Below are 23210 nucleotides of genomic sequence, written 5' to 3' on the forward strand. Positions count from 1 at the left end.
AGACCACATCTTCCCACCACCAGAAAGTCGGTTGAGGATCTCCCCACCTCCACCACCACCAGTCTTTTCTAGCAAAACTATCAATACCACAAATGCAACCTTCTGGAGTAATTCAGCCTCCTCCAGAATATGACCGACTCCCCACGCCTTCCACACGGCACCTGAGGAGCCAGGCTTCAGGGGAGTTTTCAAAGGCAGGAAGTCCCGGTCCCGGTTCTGTTGCCCCCAGGTCTGCTGGTTCCCGCAGCTTCCAGCTTCGAGCCGTCAGCTGGGGCTCCCTGGGAGGGGCAGACGAGGAGGAGACACACGCATCCTCTCCGAAGAGACAAGCCAGGGCCAGCCAGAAGGAGAGCCAGGCTGGACGGTCTCTGGGCACTGGCTCGATGTCATGCGGATGGAAAGAAAAGACTCTTGTTTCTCACTGTTCCCCATGGTGACAGTTACCATGGATATAAATCAATTTTTGGTGCCTGTCAGTTGCCAGCTGAATATAAAGAGCAAGTGCTCCCTGAGCCACCGTCATACAGAGACACACATGGGAGATGGCGACGGATGGTGAGCTCAGGTCTGCTGAGGATGCCAAGGGATGCCTGCTCCAGGGAGCCCACCCTGGTTTCTAACGTGACACACACGCACGGGCCCACACAGCACACACTCCTGTCGGGGGAAGTAATTGGACATAGATGGATACAGATTAACTCCCTTTACCCCTCACTAACATTCAGGACACCCAGAACTCTAAAGGACACTTTTCTGGAATGCCCCAAGAAAATATCCAAAAATAAGCCCCTGAGAGAGGGCCTTGTAAGGCTCATTTAATAATCAGAGCTACCATTTATTATTGGCCAGTCTAAGCAGTTTATAAATATTAGCTCACTTCTCCTCATAACAACATTTGGAGGTAAACACTCATATTATCCCCACTTTACAGATAAGGAAACTGAGGCTCAGAGAGGTTAGGGCAGTAGTAGGGCCAGGATGAAAGCCCAGCTTGCCTAGTTCCATAGCAGTTCTACTATAGCTCAATATCTGATATCTAGACCCAGCCCTGTCCCTGTGGCCTCATGCAACCCCTATTTTCTCATTTCTAAAATGAGAATAAAAATATTCTCCCTGCTTCTGTCCTAGGACTGTTATAAGAATAATGTCAAAGGTAATCCAAATTTTGGAAAGAGAAAAAGAAAGGAAATTAACATTCAGTGATCACCTACCATTTGCAGAGCAGTTACATTTTTACTTACTATGGCTCATCTCTAATTCTGCAGGAAAGACAAGGAACCTAAGGGGAAAGCCACGTGTCAAAGACCTCACAGACGGTAAGCCCAACACTCTGCATCTGAACAGAGGTCTATCTGGTTCCAAAACTTTTGGTTATGTTTTATTGTCTGTTTGTTTTTGTACAAAAAGATGCCATTGATTCCGAAAGAACCCATCAGCATTAATAATAATCCAGGTCTCCTTGGGACTCTAATCTTCTCATCTCTGCCCCACTAGTGTGGTCATGTCCTGCCTCACTGTCCACAGAAAGGCTGCAGCTTCTGGCTTCAGCCCTCAGGAAGGTGGCTGCCCTAGGCCAAGACACCTTGCCTTTGAGTCCTCTGAGGTACCGACTGCTCCTCCCCACTGCCAGGCGGTTACAGACCCAACATTCTCACCTTTCAATGGTACTAAACCAGAACTGAAGGTCACATGGCCAATCTCAACCCCTAGAGGTGGCCTGCACTGCAGACCTTGCAAAGCTGCCAAAGCCCAGCTAGAACCCTCCAAAAGCGTCTGTGCACAGAGTATCCTGACACATCATCATTCTTGCCTCAAATAGAGATGGCACATTCTTCTGGTGAAATCAAGAAGCAAATATCCTATATTCCTCTCATGCTCATCTTCCTGGGGCTCACGGGGCTGCCAGGAGGTGGCCTCATCCATCCCGGCAGGGGGAGCCTGCAGGGGGAGGTCCTTGCAAATGGTGATGGGACCACGGTGGAAGCAGTGGTGCTCTAAGGACCTTATGGGTGACACAGGCGATGCTTCCCCCAGAAGCACATCCAGCGTGCACGCTTTTCTTAGGGTGCGTGTGGTTGGAGGAGGAGGACAAAGGTATAGAGGACCAAGATGGCCTTGCCTCCACCAAAGAGATATGCAGAAGGAAAGCGCAGACTCGGGGAGGGGAGGAAAGGGAAAGAGAATATCTGTGACAGCTGAGCACATCTGAGTGTGGAAGCCAAGGTGGTCACAGGTAGAATTTGCAGTGTTACGGAAAAAAATAGCAACTAAACTATTAAAAAAGAGAGAGACTTTAGTTGGAAACTACATGAAGAGAGAGGAAAATAAATGTCCTGAGGGCTGGAGAAGGTGATTTTGTACTTGATGCTGTGAGGGCTCTATGGTCTGGAGCTGGTTTTGTAATGCCACCGAGGTTTTTTTTACTGAACACCTGTGTGGTTTTGATCACTGGACACATTACAAATTTTATTTTATTTCATCTTCACAGCCACCCTCTGAGTTGCACTTATCTTCATCTTGTGGTTGAGGAAATTGCCAAAGGTCACAGAGTAGGTGCTAGAGTCTAATTCCAGAGCTTTTGCCACGCTCAGTTTCCTTATGGGAAAAGACACTCTATGCTGACCAGTGGCCACTCTGACAGGGCTAGTGTAGGGCATTTCATGAAAGGAGCGACAGAGCTTCAATTTGTACTTTTTTTTTTTTTTAGCGGAGTGGCCTGTTTTATCTTTTCAACTTTAAAAAATCCAAATTAATAAACACTCTAGACTTGGACAAAATTCTTGAAATCTAACAATCCATTAAAAAAATGTTCTGTCTTTGCCCAGACAATGCATTTGATGACAAGCTCTTTTGGGGCCTAAAAATGTAATGTTGAATCTGCTGCTTTTGTTTCTCTTTCTTTTGCTGTCTCTCTCTCTCTTTTGGGTTGTTTGTTTGTTTGTTTTTTGGTAAATAAAATTCTTTTTCTTTCAAAATTTTACATTTGCAGACTTGCAGACTTAAAATACACACACACACACACACACACACACACACGGATATATATGGGTTTCTTTTACACATGAAATTTCTCCAGTCCAGAGTCTTGCAAATGTCTCAAATGTAGGAGGCTCTGCTATAAAACTCATGAGCTGTGATAATGTGGACAAAAAATAGGTGCCATTTCTCCTGTGTTCTTGGGAACTAGGCAGCCGTTATAAACCATTGTTGTGATGGGGACAGCACAGTCTTATTTTTGTATTTATAGATACATATGCACATAGAAAAGTCTGGAAAGATATATGCTAAAACATTATTTCTGCTTACTTCAGGATGGAGGGGGTTATGGATGATTTTTACTTCAATTAGTATTTCAAGGTTTTCTGCTATGAACATAGATTATTTATATGCATTTTAAAATTACTATAATAAAGACTGTGTAGCCACATAAAAAAGATCAATAACCAAAAGTTAAATGAAACTTCTCCTTCTGACCTGATGTAATAACATAGACCAGATTTACCCTCCCACAATAAACAATTAGAAAACCAGATACAATATATGAAACAATTATTTTCAGACAATGGACAATAGGTAGCATCGTGATTCCTGAGAGAAAGGAAATAGATGAAGTGAGGCTAGCAGGAATCCTAGCTTTCTGCCTGGAGGCACATTCCAGACCACAGAGTGGGGACAGAGAACCCCAATCCAGCTGTGTTAAGGAGACAGAGATGGGAGTTCAGGGAAGCTGAGACACCTGAAAGTTGAAGGACAAGAGTTCTTTTTTTTTTTTTTTATAACACAATAAACTGCATATGTTTAGAGTGTACAATTTGGTATCCCAATCTCTCAATTCATTCCCCCTCAACCCTCCCCGCTTTCCCCACTTGGTGTCCATATGTTTGTTCTCTACATCTGTGTCTCTGTTTCTGCCTTGCAAACCAGTTGATTTGTACCATTTTTCTATATTTCGCATATATATGTTAATATACAATATTTGCTTTTCTCTTTCTGACTCACTTCACTCTGTATGACAGTCTCTAGGTCCATCCACGTCTCTACAAATGTCCGTTTCATTCCTTTTTACAGTTGAGTAATATTCCATTGTATATATGTACCACATCTTTTTTATCCATTCATCTGTTGTTGGACGTTTAGGTTGCTTTCATGTCCTGGCTATTGTAAATAGTGCTGCAATGAACATTGGAGTGCATGTGTCTTTTTGAATTATGGTGTTCTCTGGGTATATGCCCAGTAGTGGGATTGCTGGTTCATATGGTAACTCTATTTTTAGGTTTGCAAGGAACCTCCATACTGTCCTCCATAGTGGCTGTATCAATTTACATTCCCACCAACAGTGCAAGAGCGTTCCCTTTTCTCCACACCCTCTCCAGCATTTACTGTTTGTAGATTTTCTGATGATGCCCATTCTAACTGGTGTGAGGTGATACCTCATTGTCATTTTGATTTGCATTTCTCTAATAATTAGTGATGTTGAGCAGCTTTTCATGTGCCTCTTGGCCATCCATATGTCTTCTTTGGAGAAATGCCTGTTTAGGTCTTCTGCCCATTTTTTGATTGGGTTGTTTGTTTTTTGATATTGAGCTGGATGAACTGTTTGTATATTTTGGAGATTAATCCTTTGCCTGTTGATTCATTTGCAAATATTTTCTCCCATTCTGAGGGCTGTCTTTTCATCTTGCTTATAGTTTCCTTTGCTGTGCAGAAGCTTTGAAGTTTCGTTAGGTCCCACTTATTTATTTTTGTTTTTATTTCCATTACTCTAGGGGGTGGATCAAAAAAGTTCTCGCTGTGATTTACGTCAAAGAGTGTTCTTCCTATGTTTTCCTCTAGGAGTTTTATACTGTCTGGCCTTACATTTAGGTCTTTAATCCATTTTGAGATTATTTCTGTGTATGGTGTTAGGGAGTGTTCTAATTTCATTCTGAAGGACAGAGTTCTGATGGAGAGAAGTAGGGAGAAAAATAGCTCAAAAAAATAAAAAATAAAAAACAAACAAACAAAAAAACCTGACCAGAAGTCCCCTTGAGTCTTTACTAAATACAAGATGCTCATACAGTGAATGAAATTCCAGGAGGTCAGACAAAGAGCTACCAAGAAACAGTTAGCTGAATAGCTCTCAGAGATTACACAGCACTTAAGTTCCAACTAAGCAGAAAGGAGAGTCCTTGTTGATAACTCAGGGCATTCACTAGGGAACTCAGTAGGGCCATGCATATTTTGACACATATGGCAAACCTCAGAGCCATCACTAAAGAAATAAAATGGAGAAGTAGAACAAATAAGCCAATAGTGAAGATAAAGTGGAATTTTAAAAATATTCAACCAACAGTCACAAAAAGAGGAGGAAAGGGGGAACAAAGAACAGATGAGACAAATAGAAAACCAAGAGCAAAATGGTACACTTAATCTCAATCATACTGATAACTAATTAAATGTAAATAGTCTAAACATTCAAAAAAATAAAAAGGAAGAGAGAGTCAGAGTGCGTAAAAGCCAGACCCAATTATACACTGCTTACAAGAGATACACTTTAAAATCTAAAACAGGTTAAAAGTAAAAAGACAGGAAAAGATTTTTGTGCAAACAATAAGCATAAGAAAACTGGACTGGCTACATTAATATCAGACAAAGTAGACGTTAGGATAAGAGATATTACCAGGTATAAAGACAGACATTTCACAATGACTAAGAGGTCAATTCATCAAGAAGACATAACAATCTTAAATGTGTATGTAACAAATAACAAAGCTTAATATACACACAGAGAAAATTTGCAGAACTGAAGAAAAACAGACGAATCCACATTTGTAGTTAATATTTCAATAGACCTCTTTTGATAAATTGATAGGATAAGTAGACACAAAAAGTAGAAAACCTGAACAACACTATAAACAATTTGACCTAAATGATATTTGTAGAACACTTCACCCACCAAGAGCAGATACACATTCTTCTCAATTGCATAAGAAACGTTCACCAAGATAGATCATATAACTGGGCCATAAAACAAGTCTTAATAAGTATTTAAAAATAATTTATAGAGAAGACATTCTCTTACCACAACAGAATTAAGTTAGAAATTAACATAAAGATCTTTGGAAAGTCCCCAAATATTTAGAAATTAAAGATCACACTTCTAAATAATCTGTGAGTCAAGAGAACTCACAAATATGGCCATTATTTTATAACTTCAAATGGAGTATAGTCTATAAAAATATTAAATCATTGTTATACACATGAAACTAATACAATATTGTAAATCAACTATAATTTTTAAAAAGAACTCAAAAAAGAAAAGAGAAATTATAGAATGTTCTGTACTGAATGAAAATGAAAACACAGCCTATCAAAGTTTGTTGGATACAGCTAAAGCAGCACTTAGAGGCAAAGTTTAGCTTTTAGTGCTAAACACAAAACAACCCAAATCTCCATCAACAGAAGGGATAAACAAATTGTGGCATATCCATACAATGGAATACCACTCAACAATAAAAGAAAACTAGGGATACATGCTACAACATCAGTGAATCTCAAAAACATTGTGCTGAGTATCCTTCGTTGGAAACTCAGAATCAAAAGATTACACTTATTGATTTTATTTATATGAAGCTATTGGAAAGAAAGCTATTCCATAGCGTCAGAAGGCATATCAGTGGTTGCTCCAGACTTGTGGGGAGGGGGTACATTGGGATTAACAGGGAAGATGCACAAGAGAACAATTTGGAGTAATGGAAATTTCCTGTATCTGGACTGTGTTGTGGCTATACAGGCGTAAACTTCATTGAAACCTATTGACCTATATACTTAAAATATTTTTATTGATTATAAATTATTCCTCAATAAAGTTTTTTTCACTCTCACTAATAGTAGGACAGTGTGTTACGATCTCTCCTTCTGATGGGTTGCAATAATAAATATACAGCATCACCTTTGGTGTCTTATCAAAACTATTAAACCTAAATCTAATCAAGCCTTAAGATCCATTCTGTTTCATACCACAGCCACCAGTTAATATATTAACTTATATTTAAATATAAATTAATGAATGAAAATTAAATAAAATGTAAAATTCAGTTACTCAGCCACACTGGCTACATTTCAAGTGCTCGGTAACCACATATGGCTAGTGACTACCATGTTGGACTTTGCAGAGAACGTTTCCATCATCACAGAAAGTTCTGTTGGATAATACTGAGATTTAACATCCAGATTATAGAAAACAGAGGGAGAAAGAAACAAGTTAAGCCCACAGTAGGGAAACAATCACATCCAGCATGTGGCTCATTCTATAAGACAACTAGCCTGGTCTCTTCAATATGTCAATGCCATAGCAAAAACTAAAGGAGGTAGGGGAAAGAGAGAGTCTTAGAGCAAGAGTAACTAAATAGGACTTAACCAAATCCAATGAATGCACCTTGACTGTATCCTGGTTTGAGAAAAGCTGATGATAAAAGATATTTGGGGAACAATGGGGAAAAATTGAATATGAACTGGATATTAGATGACATAAGGGGATTGCTGTTTGAATTTTTTGGTGTAATATAGTATTGTGATTGTGTTAGAGGTCATAATTTTTAGAAAATTCACACTGAAGTATTTAGGAGTAAAATGTCATGATACCTCCAATTTAGTTTCTAAAAGATCAGCAAAAATAGACATATACACACAAATGTAGATGAAGCAAAATATTAACAATGGTTTAACCTAAGTGGTGTGCATAGAGATAATTACAGTACTTTTAATTTCTGTATATTGGAAATCTTCATAAGGTGGGAAAAGAAGTTAAGTGAAAAACAATTCTGCCTCCACACTGTCATTGACATAATGTAAAATCATGGTTTTCATGGACAAAGTCTACTGGGAAAATTAATGTAGTTGGTGAACGGTATTGTGATTTTCCTCTGATTTTGGCCTTATTGTTATTATTCACTTTTGAAGGAAATGCAGGGAAACGTGTATTGAAGCTTCCTATGCTCAGGGGCCCTTAAGAGACTAAGAGCTGCTGCTGCTTCTCTGTCAGCTGGACATTTTGTCATACTGGTGTTTGTAGTCCAGTGGGGGGGGGGGAGGGGTCCAGGAAGGATGGAGGTAGACCAGTTGCCTGCTCCACGGGCATCGCCCAAATTAGTACATCTGGAGGTGCCAGCCTATAACCTAGAGATTCCATCTCTACATTGGGATTCACTTTTGGTCTCTCTCGTGATGCATGCTGCTGGGCTAGAGTCATTCGAATTTCTATTTTGGGACCTGGACACCAGAAAAAAAAAGAGAGCTGGAAGCATCTCAGGATTTCTATGGGCCAAGCCCAGAGGTGGGGTTCAGAAAACAAACCCCCCCACCTGTCATGGGCATTTACGCAACTAGCAGTTTTTCCTCAAGATGCCTGGGCTGCGATAAGAAATTTCCACAAAGCAAGGCTGGCACCTAGTGGTTGTTTTTTATATTGACATTGTCCTTCTAACCTGAGAAAGTAACCAAGGCAATCTGGCAAGGATGGGAGAAAATGTGATGACAGAGCCAAGGTGTTAAGTGCACCCGCTGAATTCAGCAAATTTGAGCAAGAACAAGAAGCAACACACATGCGCTCTAAACTCCAGACACAGAATGTCTAGTGGTGGAGAAAGGACCATTTGGGGACACGTGAGAAAAATTTGCCACTTAACTGAATCAAGGACCTCAGTTGTAAGTGTTCAAGTTGCAAGTTTTTAGAACACGCCTATTAAGCATCTATTTGCCACTCGCTGTTATCGTTCTTGCTTCCTAGAAGGCCCTCCCTCAAGGCTTAGGTCACTGTACTCAAGTCCTCAATTCTGACCCCTGGTTGGGAGTAGATCAATCTCTCCTTTCTCGTGGCTTCCATGGCACTTCACCTGTGCAAGTAAATAACATTTACTTCATTCTACCTTGTATTCTAATTAGTTGTTTAACTGTATCTTCCTACTCATCCCCATTCCTGCATTATACTCGCCATAGCCCCAACCCCAGGGACATTCCAGTGCTGTGTGTCAAATGCAATCAACTGTGTGCAAAGCACTGAAAACCCAGGTATGGGAGGAGAGGCAAAAAAAAATTCCTTCCCATTGAAAAGATTCCCACCTATACAGACCCCAGTGCTTCCCCTATCCTATCGAACTGGAATCCTAAATTAACACACAAAGCCATTCATCCATAAGGTAACAGCCTGGTAAATATTATGTGTAAGAATCTCATCTACTTTGCCAAGGCTGGGATGTTCACAGACTCTTAAAGGAGCAACTAGATGATAATTTCCAATGTAATTACCCCAACCTAAGGAAGCTGAAGCAAGAGCCACCATTTGCCAGTTTTTAAAAAATCATCATCATCATCATCATCATATATTCCTATCTAATGAGAAAAGTAAATTTTTTACTTTTCAAATGAGAAAAGCAAATTTTAATGTTATAATATTCCATGATGAAACCAGTTCTCTTAATCTGTTGGTTTATCTCAAGCCCAATCAGAGTTCCCACCAGATTTATTTTTAACTTGGGAGAAAATTACTCGAAAGTTCATCTGTAACCTGTTATAGCCACATTGATAGGCAATTTGACAGTAACTAATAAAATTTAAGGGGCACATACCCTGTGACCTAGAATTCCCCTTCTTGATACCCACCCTAGGAAGATCCTGGTACACGTGCACCAGAAGCACAGATAAGGTCCCTGCCAACTTCTTCATTTTTCTGAGAAAGTGGAAACAACCTCAGGGTCTATCAGGGCACAGCTCAACAGCCTAAAACCACTGCAGTGGTTCTCAAAAGGGAGTATGTTCACAAAACAGCAGCATCAGTGCCACCTGGGGATTTGTTAGAAATGCATATTCTCTGCCCCTCTCCATCCCACTTACTTAAAAACTCCAGGGTGGGACCCAGCAATCTGTGCTTTCACCAGCCCGCCAGCTGATCCTGATGCAGTTTAAAAGAATGAGATAATTCTATATTACTAACTTGGAAAGCCCTCCAAGATATGTTGGGTAATAAAAAGCAAGTTCAAGTCTCAGAATGCTACATACAGTATGATAGCATTTATGTGGGAAAAAAGAAACTACTTATTTCCTAAGAGTACATCTGTAGGTATGCAAATGCATAGAGAAAGGTCTGGAGATATTCAGACTCTAAAATAACAGTGGTTACCTCTGCATATAAGCCTTTGGAAGGGGAGCAAGGGGATCAGAGATGGTTGGCAAAGTTAGTTTAGCCTTATATGTCAAGTTTCATTCTTTCTTACAAGCATGCATTTCTACTTATTTACAAAACAGAAATAGACTCACAGACATAGAAAACAGACTTATGGTTACCCAAGGGGAAAGGTGGGCGGGGGTGGGGGGGATAAATTAGAAGTTTGGATTAATAGATACACAATACTATATCTAAAATAAACAAGGCCCTACTATATGGCACAGGGAACTATATTCAATATCCTGTAAGAAGCTATAATGGAAAGAATTTGAAAAAGAACAAAGGGGGGTGGAACTGTTAGTGGACTCCAGCCAGAGTTAAGACACAGGTGGAGGAACACAGCAGCCCCTGCCAAACCACAGCCTGACAGAGGGCTCACCAGGGCAATAAATACTCAGACCTCCTCTCCTCCCATCCTCCCACTGGCTGATCCCAACCAGAAGCCGGGCAAGGGAGCTGGGCTGATGCAGTTTGTAAAACTCAACCACCTAGGGCAAAGAGCAGACAGAGCAAGGTGGAGAGAGAATCTGGAGAGGCAGAGAATATCCAGCTCTCCTGAGAATCAGCAAGTGGCTGGATTATAACATGATAGACTCGGACTCTAAAGCAGACAGGGAGAATTTTGAGGCAATAGAGGGCAGCAGAGGGCAGCAAATAAGGCCCTAGGGTTCTTCCCCAGCTCTTTCCGCCTGTGTACAGTCTCTGAAACTGCAACACTGCATTTGTTTTGCTTAAGCTGCACCTAGTTTTTGCTTCTTATAACCAAAGAATCTTTACTATTTTAATAATATGGGAGAATGAAATGACAAAAAAAATATTTAGGAAAGTATTTCAAAGAGGTGTAAAGATACCAACAACAACAAAATGAATTATAAAGCACAAGAAGAGAGAACAATAGACTAGGATGGACAGCATTAAAACAGATCTACCATATGACAAAGAAAGCACAAGTCTATGGGATAGAAAAAGAGGGTATCAGTCCATTCAGACTGCTTAAAACAAACTAACACAGCCAGGGTGGCTTAAACAACAATCGTTCATTTCTCAGTTCTAAAGGCTGAGAAGTCCAAGACCAAGGTGCTGGCAGATCTGCTACCTGGTGAGAACCAGCTTCCTGTTTGCGGATGGCAGTCTTCTCAATATATCCTCAAATGGCAGAAAGGAAGCAAGCTCTTATTTCTCTTCTTATGAGGCACCCTTCTCATGACTTAATTACCTCCCAAAGGTGCTGTCTCCAAAAAACATCACATTGGGGATTAGGGTTTCAACATATGAATTTTAGGGAGACACAAATTCAGTCCATAGTAAACATTATTCAACAGTGTGGAAAAAACTGGTGTGTGCAGGGAAACCCTAGGTCAGAGCCTCATCTCACAGCTATACCAAAAATAATTCCATATGCATGAGAGCAACAGCTTTCCAATGTCTTACCCATGGAAACACGTTACATTGCAAACTCTAAAACAATTACCCTTAACTACATGCAATTCACCAATCTTTTCTATAACTACCTTTTCTGCATGAAAAATGGTGGTTGCAACCTACTTTATTTCACAGTTCAGTGATACATCACAACCAGTTACTACAGAGGTAAATGTAAGAAAAATAACAATATAAAACAACCAGAACAAAATATTATACAAGAATCATCCTGCTGGGGGAAATTTTTTAAGCTCAAAAATAAGAAAACTAAAGGAAAATAGTATGATTTAAAAAATGAAATGGCAAACTGGGAAAAATTACTTGTGCCATCTGTTTGGCAAGAGATGAGTATCTTTAATATATAAAAACCTGGGACTTCCCTGGTGGCACAGTGGTTAAGAATTCTCCTGCCAATGCAGATTCGAGCCCTGCTCCAGGAAGATCCTACATGCTGCAGAGCAACTAAGCCAGTGCACCATAAGTACTGAGCCTGCTCTCTAGAGCCCTCGAGCCACAACTACTGAGCCCAAGCGCCTAGAGCCCATGCTCAACAAGAGAAGCCCCTGATCGCCACAACTAGAGAAAGCCCACATGCAGCAATGAAGACCCAATGCAGCCAATAAATAATAAATAAAAAATATGTGTGTGTGTGTGTGTGTGTGTGTGTGTGTGTGTATGCCCTTAAAGGTAAATAAGATAATCCCTTTAAGCATGGACAAGTACCTGAAAAGTGGCAATGAAAAGTGCAGGTGACCTGAGGTTCATGATGAAGTGGAAACACAGTGCTGTATTGTTGGGCTGAAAATCAACACAACCTTTCTGGAAAAGGATTTTGGCAAATTTCTTAAGTCGGAAGAGAATATTCACGTATTTAATTAAGTAGCACTACTCATAGGAATATCTCATAAGGATACATTTAAAGAAAAATACAAAAAGTAAGAATTTTACTGTAGCACTATTTATAACAAATTATAATAGGAGAGTAAGTTCAATAAGATGGAATACTAAGAGCCACAAGCATCCTTATTTCAAAGGATAATTAACAATATGTTTTGTGACAAAGAATAATATTGATTCCAATTTCATAAGAAAAATGTGTATGCACTCATGCAAAGAGAAAAATATTAAAACGAGATAAACCACAACGATACGAATGGTTACCTCTCTCAACATTTTATTTTCCTTCTTTATGCTTTTTGATATGTTCCAAAACTTACTCAATGAATGTCATTACTTGTAAAACAACAGATTTTAAAACTACAATTAAAAAAAAAGACTTAAGTTCACTTTTTCGCCTGTGGAAAAGAGGAGACTGTGCTTACCCATAAGGCTGTGTCTGAATTTCTAAAAAATGTCCGACAGACTCCTTGCTGTATACTCCAGATGAGACACTGCTTTGGTATTTCTTATTAGGTTTTTGTCTTTATCTTAATTCTTAATATAATTGTATGATTTCATTCTGAGAATCTTCAGTCTGTCTGGTGGTACTCTATCTCTTTATTATATTTGATCCTAGCTTTCAATATCTCCCTGGATTTGTGTTTGTGTGTGTGTGGTGTTTGTTTTTGCTTTTGTTTCTGTTTCGTTCTGTTTTGGTTTTGAATTTCTGTTGGTTTTCTCTTTGATTGTCTGATAGCATGCTGGGGTTGTTCTGTCAGGTCTTTCTAGTGCCTTATGTTCTACTGGATTCAGTATTTGTGTGTCTTATACATGTATGTGTTTCCTTGACTTGGTATTTGACTCAACACTCTGTCAATAGTCTGGGGCTTGGACAGTCTTCTTTGAACTCCTTTATTGCTGGAACAAGCAACCTCTGAAGTTTGGACTACCATGAGAAAACAAAGAAACACTATGCAGGCAAAGGATCAGGAAAAAAACCATGAGACCAAATAAATGAAGAGGAAATAGGAAAAATGCCCAAAAAAGAATTCAGGGTAATGAGAGTAAAAATCATACAAAATCTTGATAACAAAATACCGAAAATACAAGAAACAGTTAATAAGGGCTCAGAAGAACTAAAAAACAAACAAACAGTAATGGACAACAAAATAACTGAAATTAAAAATACTCTAGATGGTATAAACAGCAGAATAACTGAGGCAGAAGAACAAATAAGTGAGTTGGAAGATAGAATGGGGGAAATAAACCCCACAGAGCAGGAAAAAGAAAAAAGAATAAAAAGAATGGAAGACAGTCTCAGAGACCTTGGTGACAACATTAAACACACCAACATTTGAATCATAGGCATTCCAGAAGAAGAAGAAAAAAAGAAAGGGTCTGAGAAAATTTGAAGAGGTTTTAGTGGAAAACTTCCCCAACATGGGAAAGAAAATAATTAACCAAGTCCAAGAAGCACAGAGAGTCCCATACAGAATAAACCCAAGGAGAAATACACCAAGACACATATTAATCAAACTAATGAAAATTAAACATAAAGAAAAAATATTAAAAGCTGCAAGAGAAAAGCAACAAATGATATATAAGGGAAAACCCATAAGGATAAGAGCTGATCTTTCTGCAGAAACTCTGCAGGCCAGAAGGGAATGGCAGGATATACTGAAAGTCCTGAAAGAAAAAAACCTACAGCCAAGAATATTCTACCCAGCAAGAATCTCATTCAGATTTGAGGGAGAAATCAAAAGCTTTACAGACAAGCAAAATTAAGAGAATTCAGCACTATCAAACCAGCCTTACTACAATTGCTAAAGGAACTTTTCTAAGTAGGAAACACAAGAGAAGGAAAACACCTACAAAAACAAACTCAAAACAATTCAGAAAATGGTAATAGGAACACACATGTCAATAATCACCTTAAATGTAAATGGCTTAAATGCTCCAACCAAAAGACATAGATTAGCTGAATAGATACAAAAACAAGACCCTTCTATAAGCTGCCTACAAGAAACCCACCTCAGACCAAGGGACATGTATAGACTGAAAGTAAAGGGATGGAAAAAGATATTCCATGCAAATGGAAGTAAAAAGAAATTTGGAGTAGCAATACTCATATCAGACAAATTAGACTTTAAAGTAAAGACTATTACAAGAGACAAGGAAGGACACTACATAATGATCAAGGGATCCATCCAAGAAGAACATATAACAATTGTAAGTATCTATGCACCCAACATAGGAGCACCTCAATACATAAGGCAAATGCTAACAGCCATAAAAGGGGAAATTGACAGTAACAATAATAGTAGGAGACTTTAACACCCCACTCACGTCAATGGACAGATCATTTAAACAGAAAATAAAGAAAGACACACAACCTTTAAATGACACATTAGACCATCTCGACTTAATTGATATTTATAGGACATTCCATCCAAAAACGACAGAATACACTTTCTCCTCAAGTGCACATGGAACATTCTCCAGGATATAGATCACATCTTGGGTCACAAATCAAGCCTCGGTAAATTCAAGAAAACTGAAATCATGTCAAGCATCTTCTCTGACCACAACGCCATGAGACTAGATATCAATTACAGGAAAAAAATCTGCAAAAAATACAATCACATGGAGGCTAAACAATACACTATTAAACAACCAAGAAACCACTAAAGTAATCAAAGAGGAAATCAAAAAATATCTAGAAGCAAATGACAATGAAAACACAACAACCCAAAACCTATAGGATGCAGCAAAAGCAGTTCTAAGAGGGAAGTTTATAGCAATACAGTCCTACCTTAGGAAACAAGAAACATATTGAATAAACAACCTAACCTTACACCTAAAACAATTAGAGAAAGAAGAACAAAGAAACCCCAAAGTGAGCACAAGGAAAGAAATCATAAAGATCGGGTCAGAAATAAGTGAAAAAGAAATGAGGAAACAATAGCAAAGATCAATGAAACTAAAAGCTGGTTCTTTGAGAAGATAAACAAAATTGACAAACCATCAGCCAGACGCATCAGGAAAAAAAGGGAGAAGATGCAAATCAACACAATTAGACATGAAAAAGGAGAAATAACAGAGGACACCACAGAAATACAAAAGATCATAAGAGACTACTACAAGAAACTATATGCCAATAAATTGGAAAACCTAGAAGAAATGGATAAATTCCTAGAAAAATACAATCTTCCAAGACAGGAAGAAACAGAAACTATGAACAGACCGATCACAAGTACAGAAATTGAGATGGTGATTAAAAATCTCCCAACAAACAAAAGCCCAGGGCCAGATGGATTCACAAGAGAATTCTATCAAACATTTAGAGAAGAGCTAACACCTATCCTTCTCAAATTCTTCCAAAAGATAGCAGAAGGAGGAACACTCCCAAACACATTCTATGAGGCCATCACCCTGATACCAAAACCAGGCAAAGATGTCACAAAAAAAGATTACAGACCAATGTCACTGATGAATATAGATGCAAAAATCCTCAACAAAATACTAGCTAACAGAATCTAACAGCATATTAAAAAGATCATACACCATGATCAAGTGGGGTTTATCCCTGGGATGCAAGGATTCTTCAATATACGCAAATCAATCAATGTGATACATCATATCAACAAATTGAAGGATAAAAACCATATGATCATCTCAATAGATGCAGAAAAAGTTTTTGACAAAGTTCAACATCCATTTATGATAAAAGCTCTCCAGAAAATGGGCATAGAAGGAAATTACCTCAACATAATAAAAGCCATATATGACAAACCAAAAGCCAACATCATTCTAAATGGGGAAAAACTGGAAGAATTCCCTCTAAGAACAGGAACAAGACAGGGTGTCCACTCTCACCATTATTATTCAACATAGTTTTGGAAGTTTTAGCCACAGCAATCAGAGAAGAAAATGAAATAAAAGGAATCCAAATTGGAAAAGAAGAAGTAAAATTGTCACTCTTTGCAGATGACATGATATTATATATAGAAAACCCTAAAGACTCTACCAGAAAACTGCTAGCACTCATTGATGAGTTTAGTAAAGTAGCAGGATACAAAATTAATGAGCAGAAATCTCTTGCATTCCCATACACTAACAACGGAAGAGCAGAAAGAGAAATTAAGGAAACTCTCCCATTCACCATTGCAACAAAAAGCATAAAATACCTAGGAATAAACCTGCCTAAGGAGGCAAAAGATCTGGATGCAGAAAACTTTAAGACATTGATGAAAGAAATCAAAGACAACACAAACAGATGGAGGGACATACCATGTTTCTGGATTGGAAGAATCAACATCGTGAAAATGACTGTACTACCCAAAGCAATTTACAGATTCAATGCAATCCCCATCAAATTACCAATGGCATTTTTCACAGAACTAGAGCAAGAAATCTTACGATTTGTATGGAAATGCAAAAGACCCCGAATAGCCAAAGCAATCTTGAGAAGGAAAGATGGAGTTGGTGGAATCAGGCTTCCTGACTTCAAACTATACTACAAGGCCACAGTGATCAAGACAGTATGGTAGTGGCACAAAAATAGAAAGGAAGATCAATGGAATAGAAGAGAGAACTCAGAAGTAAGCCCAAACACATATGGGCACCTTATCTTTGACAAAGAAGGCACGAATATACAATGGAAAAAAGACAGCCTCTTCAATAAGTGGTGCTGGGAAAATTGGACGGCAACATGTAAAAGAATGAAATTAGAACACTTCCTAACACCATACACAAAAATAAACTCCAAATGGATTAAAGACCTAAATGTATGGCCAGACACTATAAAACTCCTAGAGGAAAACATAGGCAGAACACTCTAGGACATCCATCAAAGCAAGATCCTTTTTGACCCACCTCCTAGAATCATGGAAATAAAATCGAGAATAAACACATGGGACCTCATGAAACTTAAAAGCTTTTACACAGCGAAAGAAACCATAAACAAGACTAAAAGGCAACCCTCAGAATGGGAAAAAATAATTGCCTATGAAACAACGGACAAAGGATTAACCTCCAAAATATACAAGCAGCTCATGAAGCTTAATACCAAAAAAGCAAATAACCCAATCCACAAATGGGCAGAAGACCTAAATAGACATTTCTCCAAAGAAGACATACAGATGGCCAACAAACACATGAAAAGATGCTCAACATCACTCATCATCAGAGAAATGCAAGTCAAAGCCACAATGAGGTATCACCTCACACCGATCAGAATGGCCATCATCACAAAATCTGGAAACAACAAATGTTGGAGAGGGTGTAGAGAAAAGGGAACTCTCCTGCACTGTTGGTGGGACTGTAAGTTGGTACAGCCACTATGGAAAACAATTTGGAGGTTCCTTATAAAACTACAAATAGAACTACCATATGATCCAGTAATCCCACTCCTGGGCATATACCCAGAGAAAACCATAATCCCAAAAGAAACCTGTACCATATTGCAGCACTATTTACAATAGCCAGGACATGGAAGCAACCTAAATACCCATCAACAAATGAATGGATACAGAAGATGTGGCATATATACACAATGGAATATTATTCAGCTATAAAAAGGGATGAGATGGAGCTATATGTAATGAGGTGGATAGAACTACAATCTGTCATACAGAGTGAAGTAAGTCAGAAAGAGAAGGACAAATATTGTATGCTAACTCACATATACAGAATCTAAAAATGGTACTGATGAACTCAGTGACAAGAACAAGGATGCAGATACAGAGAATGGACTGGAGAACTTGAGGTATGGGAGGGGGTGGGGGGTGAAGGGGAAACTGAGACGAAGCGAGAGAGTAGCACAGACATATATATACTACCAACTGTAAAATAGATAGTCAGTGGGAAGTTGTTGTATAACAAAGGGAGTCAAACTCGAGGATGGAAGATGCCTTAGAGGACTGGGGCAGGAAGGGTGGGGGGGACTCGAGGGGGGTGGAGTCAAGGAAGGGAGGGAATACGGGGATATGTGTATAAAAACAGATGATTGAACTTGGTGTACCCCCAAAAAAATAAAATTAAAAAAAAAATTACTAGCTAACAGAATCCAACAGCACATTAAAAAAATCATACACCATGATCAAGAGAGGTTTATCTCTTGGATGCAAGGATTCTTCAATATATGCAAATCAATCAATGTGATACATCACATCAATAAATTGAAGCATAAAAACCATATAATAATCTTAATAGATGCAGAAAAAGCTTTTGACAAAATTCAACATCCATTTATGATAAAAACTCTCCAGAAAATGGGCATAGAAGGAAATTACCTCAACATAATAAAAGCCATATATGACAAACCAAAAGCCAACATTGTTCTAAATGTGAAAAACTGAAAGCATTGCCTCTAAGTACAGGAACAAGACAGGGTGTCCACTCTCACCATTATTATTCAACATAATTTTGGAAGTGTTAGCCACAGCAATCAGAGAAGAAAATGAAATAAAAGGAATCCAAATTGGAAAAGAAGTAAAATTGTCACTCTTTGCAGATGACATGATAATATACATAGGAAACCCTAAAGACTCTACCAGAAAACTGCTAGCACTAATCGATGAATTTAGTAAAGTATCAGGATACAAAATTAATGAGCAGAAATCTCTTGCATTCCTATACACTAACAACGAAAGAGCAGAAAGAGAAATTAAGGAAACACTCCCATTTACCACTGCAACAAAAAGCATAAAATACCCAGGAATAAACCTGCCTAAGGAGGCAAAAGATCTGGATGCAGAAAACTATAGGACACTGATGAAAGAAATCAAAGACAACACAAAGAGATGGAGGGACATACCATGTTCTTGGATTGGAAGAATCAACATTGTGAAAATGACTGTACTACCCAAAGCAATTTACAGATTCAATGCAATCCCCATCAAATTACCAATGGCATTTTTCACAGAACTAGAACAAGAAATCTTACAATTTGTATGGAAACGCAAAAGACCCCGAATATCCAAAGCAATCTTGAGAAGGAAAGATGGAGTTGGTGGAATTAGGCTTCCTGACTTCGAACTATACTACAAGGCCATAGTGATCAAGACAGTATGGTAGTGGCACAAAAATAGAAAGGAAGATCAATGGAACAGAATAGAGAACTCAGAGGTAAACCCAAGCACATATGGACACCTTATCTTTGACAAAGGAGGCACGAATATACAATGGAAAAAAGACAGCCTCTTCAATAAGTGGTGCGGGGAAAATTGGACGGCAACTTGTAAAAGAATGAAATTAGAACACTTCCTAACACCACACACAAAAATAAACTCAAAATGGATTGAAGACCTAAATGTAGGCTAGACACTATAAAACTCCTAGAGGAAAACATAGGCAGAACACTCTAGGACATCCATCAAAGCAAGATCCTTTTTGACCCACCTCCTAGAATCATGGAAATAAAATCGAGAATAAACAAATGGGACCTCATGAAACTTAAAAGCTTTTGCACAGCGAAAGAAACCATAAACAAGACAAGAAGACAACCCTCAGAATGGGAGAAAATACTTGCCAACGAAGCAATGGAGAAAGGATTAATCTCCAAAATATACAAGCAGCTCATGAAGCTTAATACCAAAAAAGCAAATAACCCAATCCACAGATGGGGAGAAGACCTAAATAGACATTTCTCCAAAGAAGACATACGGATGGCTAACAAACACATGAAAAGATGCTCAACATCACTAATCATTAGAGAAATGCAAGTCAAAGCCACAATGAGGTACCACCTCACACCAGTCACAATGGCCATCATCCAAAAATCTAGAAACAACAAATGTTGGAGAGGGTGTAGAGAAAAGGGAACTCTCCCGCATCGTTGGTGGGAATGTAAGTTGGTACAGCCATTATGGAAAACAATTTGGAGGTTCCTTATAAAACTACAAATAGAACTACCATATGATCCAGTAATCCCACTCCTGGGCATATACCCAGAGAAAACCATAATCCCAAAAGAAACCTGTACCATAATGTTTATTGCAGCACTATTTACAATAGCCAGGACATGGAAGCAACCTAAATGCCCATCAACAAATGAATGGATAAAGAAGATGCGGCATATATATAAAATGGAATATTACTCAGCTATAAAAAGGAATGAAATGGAGCTATATGTAATGAGGTGGATAGACCTAGAGTCTGTCATACAGAGTGAAGTAAGCCAGAAAGAGAAAAACAAATATTGTATGCCAACTCATATATATGGAATCTTAGAAAGAAAAGAAAATGGTAGTGATGAACCCAGTGACAAGAGCAAGGATGCAGATGCAGAGAATGGACTGGAGGACACGCGGTTGGGGGGCGAAGAGGGGCGAAGGGGAAGCTGGGACGAAGTGAGAGAGTAGCACAGACATATATATACTAACAACTGTAAAACAGATAGCCAGTGGGAAGTTGCTATATAACAAAAAGAGATCAACTTGATGATGGGTGATGCCTTAGAGGGCAGGACAGGGAGGGTTGGGGGGTGGGTTGTGGGAGGGAGGGAATATGGGGATATGCGTATAAATTACAGCTGATTGACTTTGGTGTACCTCCAAACTGGTACAAGAGTGTAAAGCAATTATATTCCAATAAAGAGCTTAAAAAAAAAATGTCAGACAGAAAGAAGTTTCCCTTAGAACTTGTGCCCCTCCCCCTTTCCCATACTGCAAAATGCCTAACAATTGTTCCAAAAACAACCCCTCTGCCAGATGCTGCGCTTTCGTGTCCAATGTCCCACACATACTGCTCCATTTGGTTCTCACAGCATCCTTCCAATAAGCAGCATTGTCGTTACTCTCCTGTCACAGACCAAAAAAAAGAAATTAAGCAGATGTATCATGGCCATGTTGTAGTTTAGACCCAGAATTGGAGTTTTGGGCCCTAAATCTGCTGGCTCCACAACAGACTGATTGTATTCATGTTTGCTCTCTCATTTCCTGAATGGGATCCTTCCACCAAAATCACTAATTAAGAGATTTTGCCAGTTGAGCCACCATGTAAATGTACTTAACGCCACAGAACTGTACACTTCAAAACGGTTAAAATGGTATGTATATTTTACCATTGTAATTTTTTAAAAAGTGGGGGCAGGGGGGGCGAGGAGCGCAGACTTTGCCAGGTTGGGGATGAATGAACAAAGTAAAAGTTTGGCCGAAAACAGTGAGTTTGTTTCTTAGGGGTAATCACATTTGGTGGTACTCAAGGTCCCTGAATCATTAGAATGCACCCTAGCTGGCAGTGCTAAGTGGGGGTCCGAGGAGACCCAAGCGCCAACGTTCCACCCACAGTAACGGTCCTGTTAAAAGGAGAAGGGTCATGGGGCGTCCCTGGTGGTCCAGTGGGTAAGAGTCCAGGCTCCCAATGCAGGGGGCCCAGGTTCGATCCCTGGTCGGGGAACTGGATCCCGCATGCATGCTGCAACGAATAAGTCTGCATGCTGCAACGAAAAGATTCCTGCATGCTCCAACTAGGACCCGGCACAGCCAAAATAAATATATAAATATAAATAAATCTTTACAAAAATAAAAAATAAAAGAATCACGGCAAACGCAGGGAAGCCAAGAATTCTGATCCCCTTCCGTACAGACTACACACTGTTCACTAACCATCCAATTCATTTCTCTATTTCAATTCCACACTGGTGCAAAGACAATCTTCCAGTTATAAAACTGGTTTTTACTGTGTTACTTTCCTGTGCAAAAGGAGACATGTCAGCACCCAACATGAACTCTGCTCCACTGGAGAGGTGTAGTGCATTTCAATACCAATTTCTCTTGGAAGCCAGGTTAATATTCTGACTGTATGAAATTATTGATACATCAACTCTAGGGACAAGGACAAAATTAAGTTTCTGAACCGTGAAGCTGTGGCCCCACACAGGGCCAGCTGAGGCAGCTGCCAAGTTGTCTCTGACGTCAGCGACGGCACTGCCAGGCAACCACACCCCTTCCCCTCTTTCAAACTGGAACAAAATAAACTACAGGGCCAAAGGCAAGGCTGTAACAAAATGTTCTCCTACATGCTTATTTCCATTAGGAAAGCCTTTTCAAACTTTAGCACCCAAAAAGTATAGTATTTCCTTGCCCTCTGAGGCATTACTAGCTAGAAAGAATGTCAATTTTTTAAGTAACTTTCATCTTTTGCATTTTTCATTTGACATCTCTCCCCCACTAAAGTGCAATTTATAATCACTGTTCTTCTCAGAACTTTTTTCATATTTAAAAAATTAGCCACACACACACACATATATGAGTATCCATTACAGTGCTGACAAATACAACTCCATTTTCTCACACCAAGCCAGCTGGCGCGGTGTAGACGAGAGCACCATCTATTTTATGCTTTCTGCCATACTGCGTTCCTGTTTGAATGATGCCTGGCTGTCCACTTACACTGCTGTGGGTCTCTTGTTGTGCCGGTTTTGTGATCCAGTGTACAACTTGGACCCGTGGCCGTGACAAGGGACAGCGCTGAGGTGCCAAAGAGGTGTACAACACTGTACTGGATTAAGAGGAAAACAAATTTTATGCCTGAGCTGCCTTCAAAGAAAGATCAACAAGCAGTCATATGAAGGGCATCACAAAAACCACTGCAGCCTGGGAGGATCCACTGGTAACATGTATCAATTACAGCAGAACGAAACTACAGCTGAGAGATGTCAAGAATTCAGATTCAAAGAAAATGGAAAAGTAAATCTCAATTTCTC

This window comes from Hippopotamus amphibius, chromosome 7 (genome assembly GCF_030028045.1).
Source record: "Hippopotamus amphibius kiboko isolate mHipAmp2 chromosome 7, mHipAmp2.hap2, whole genome shotgun sequence".
Classification (NCBI taxonomy): domain Eukaryota; kingdom Metazoa; phylum Chordata; class Mammalia; order Artiodactyla; family Hippopotamidae; genus Hippopotamus; species Hippopotamus amphibius.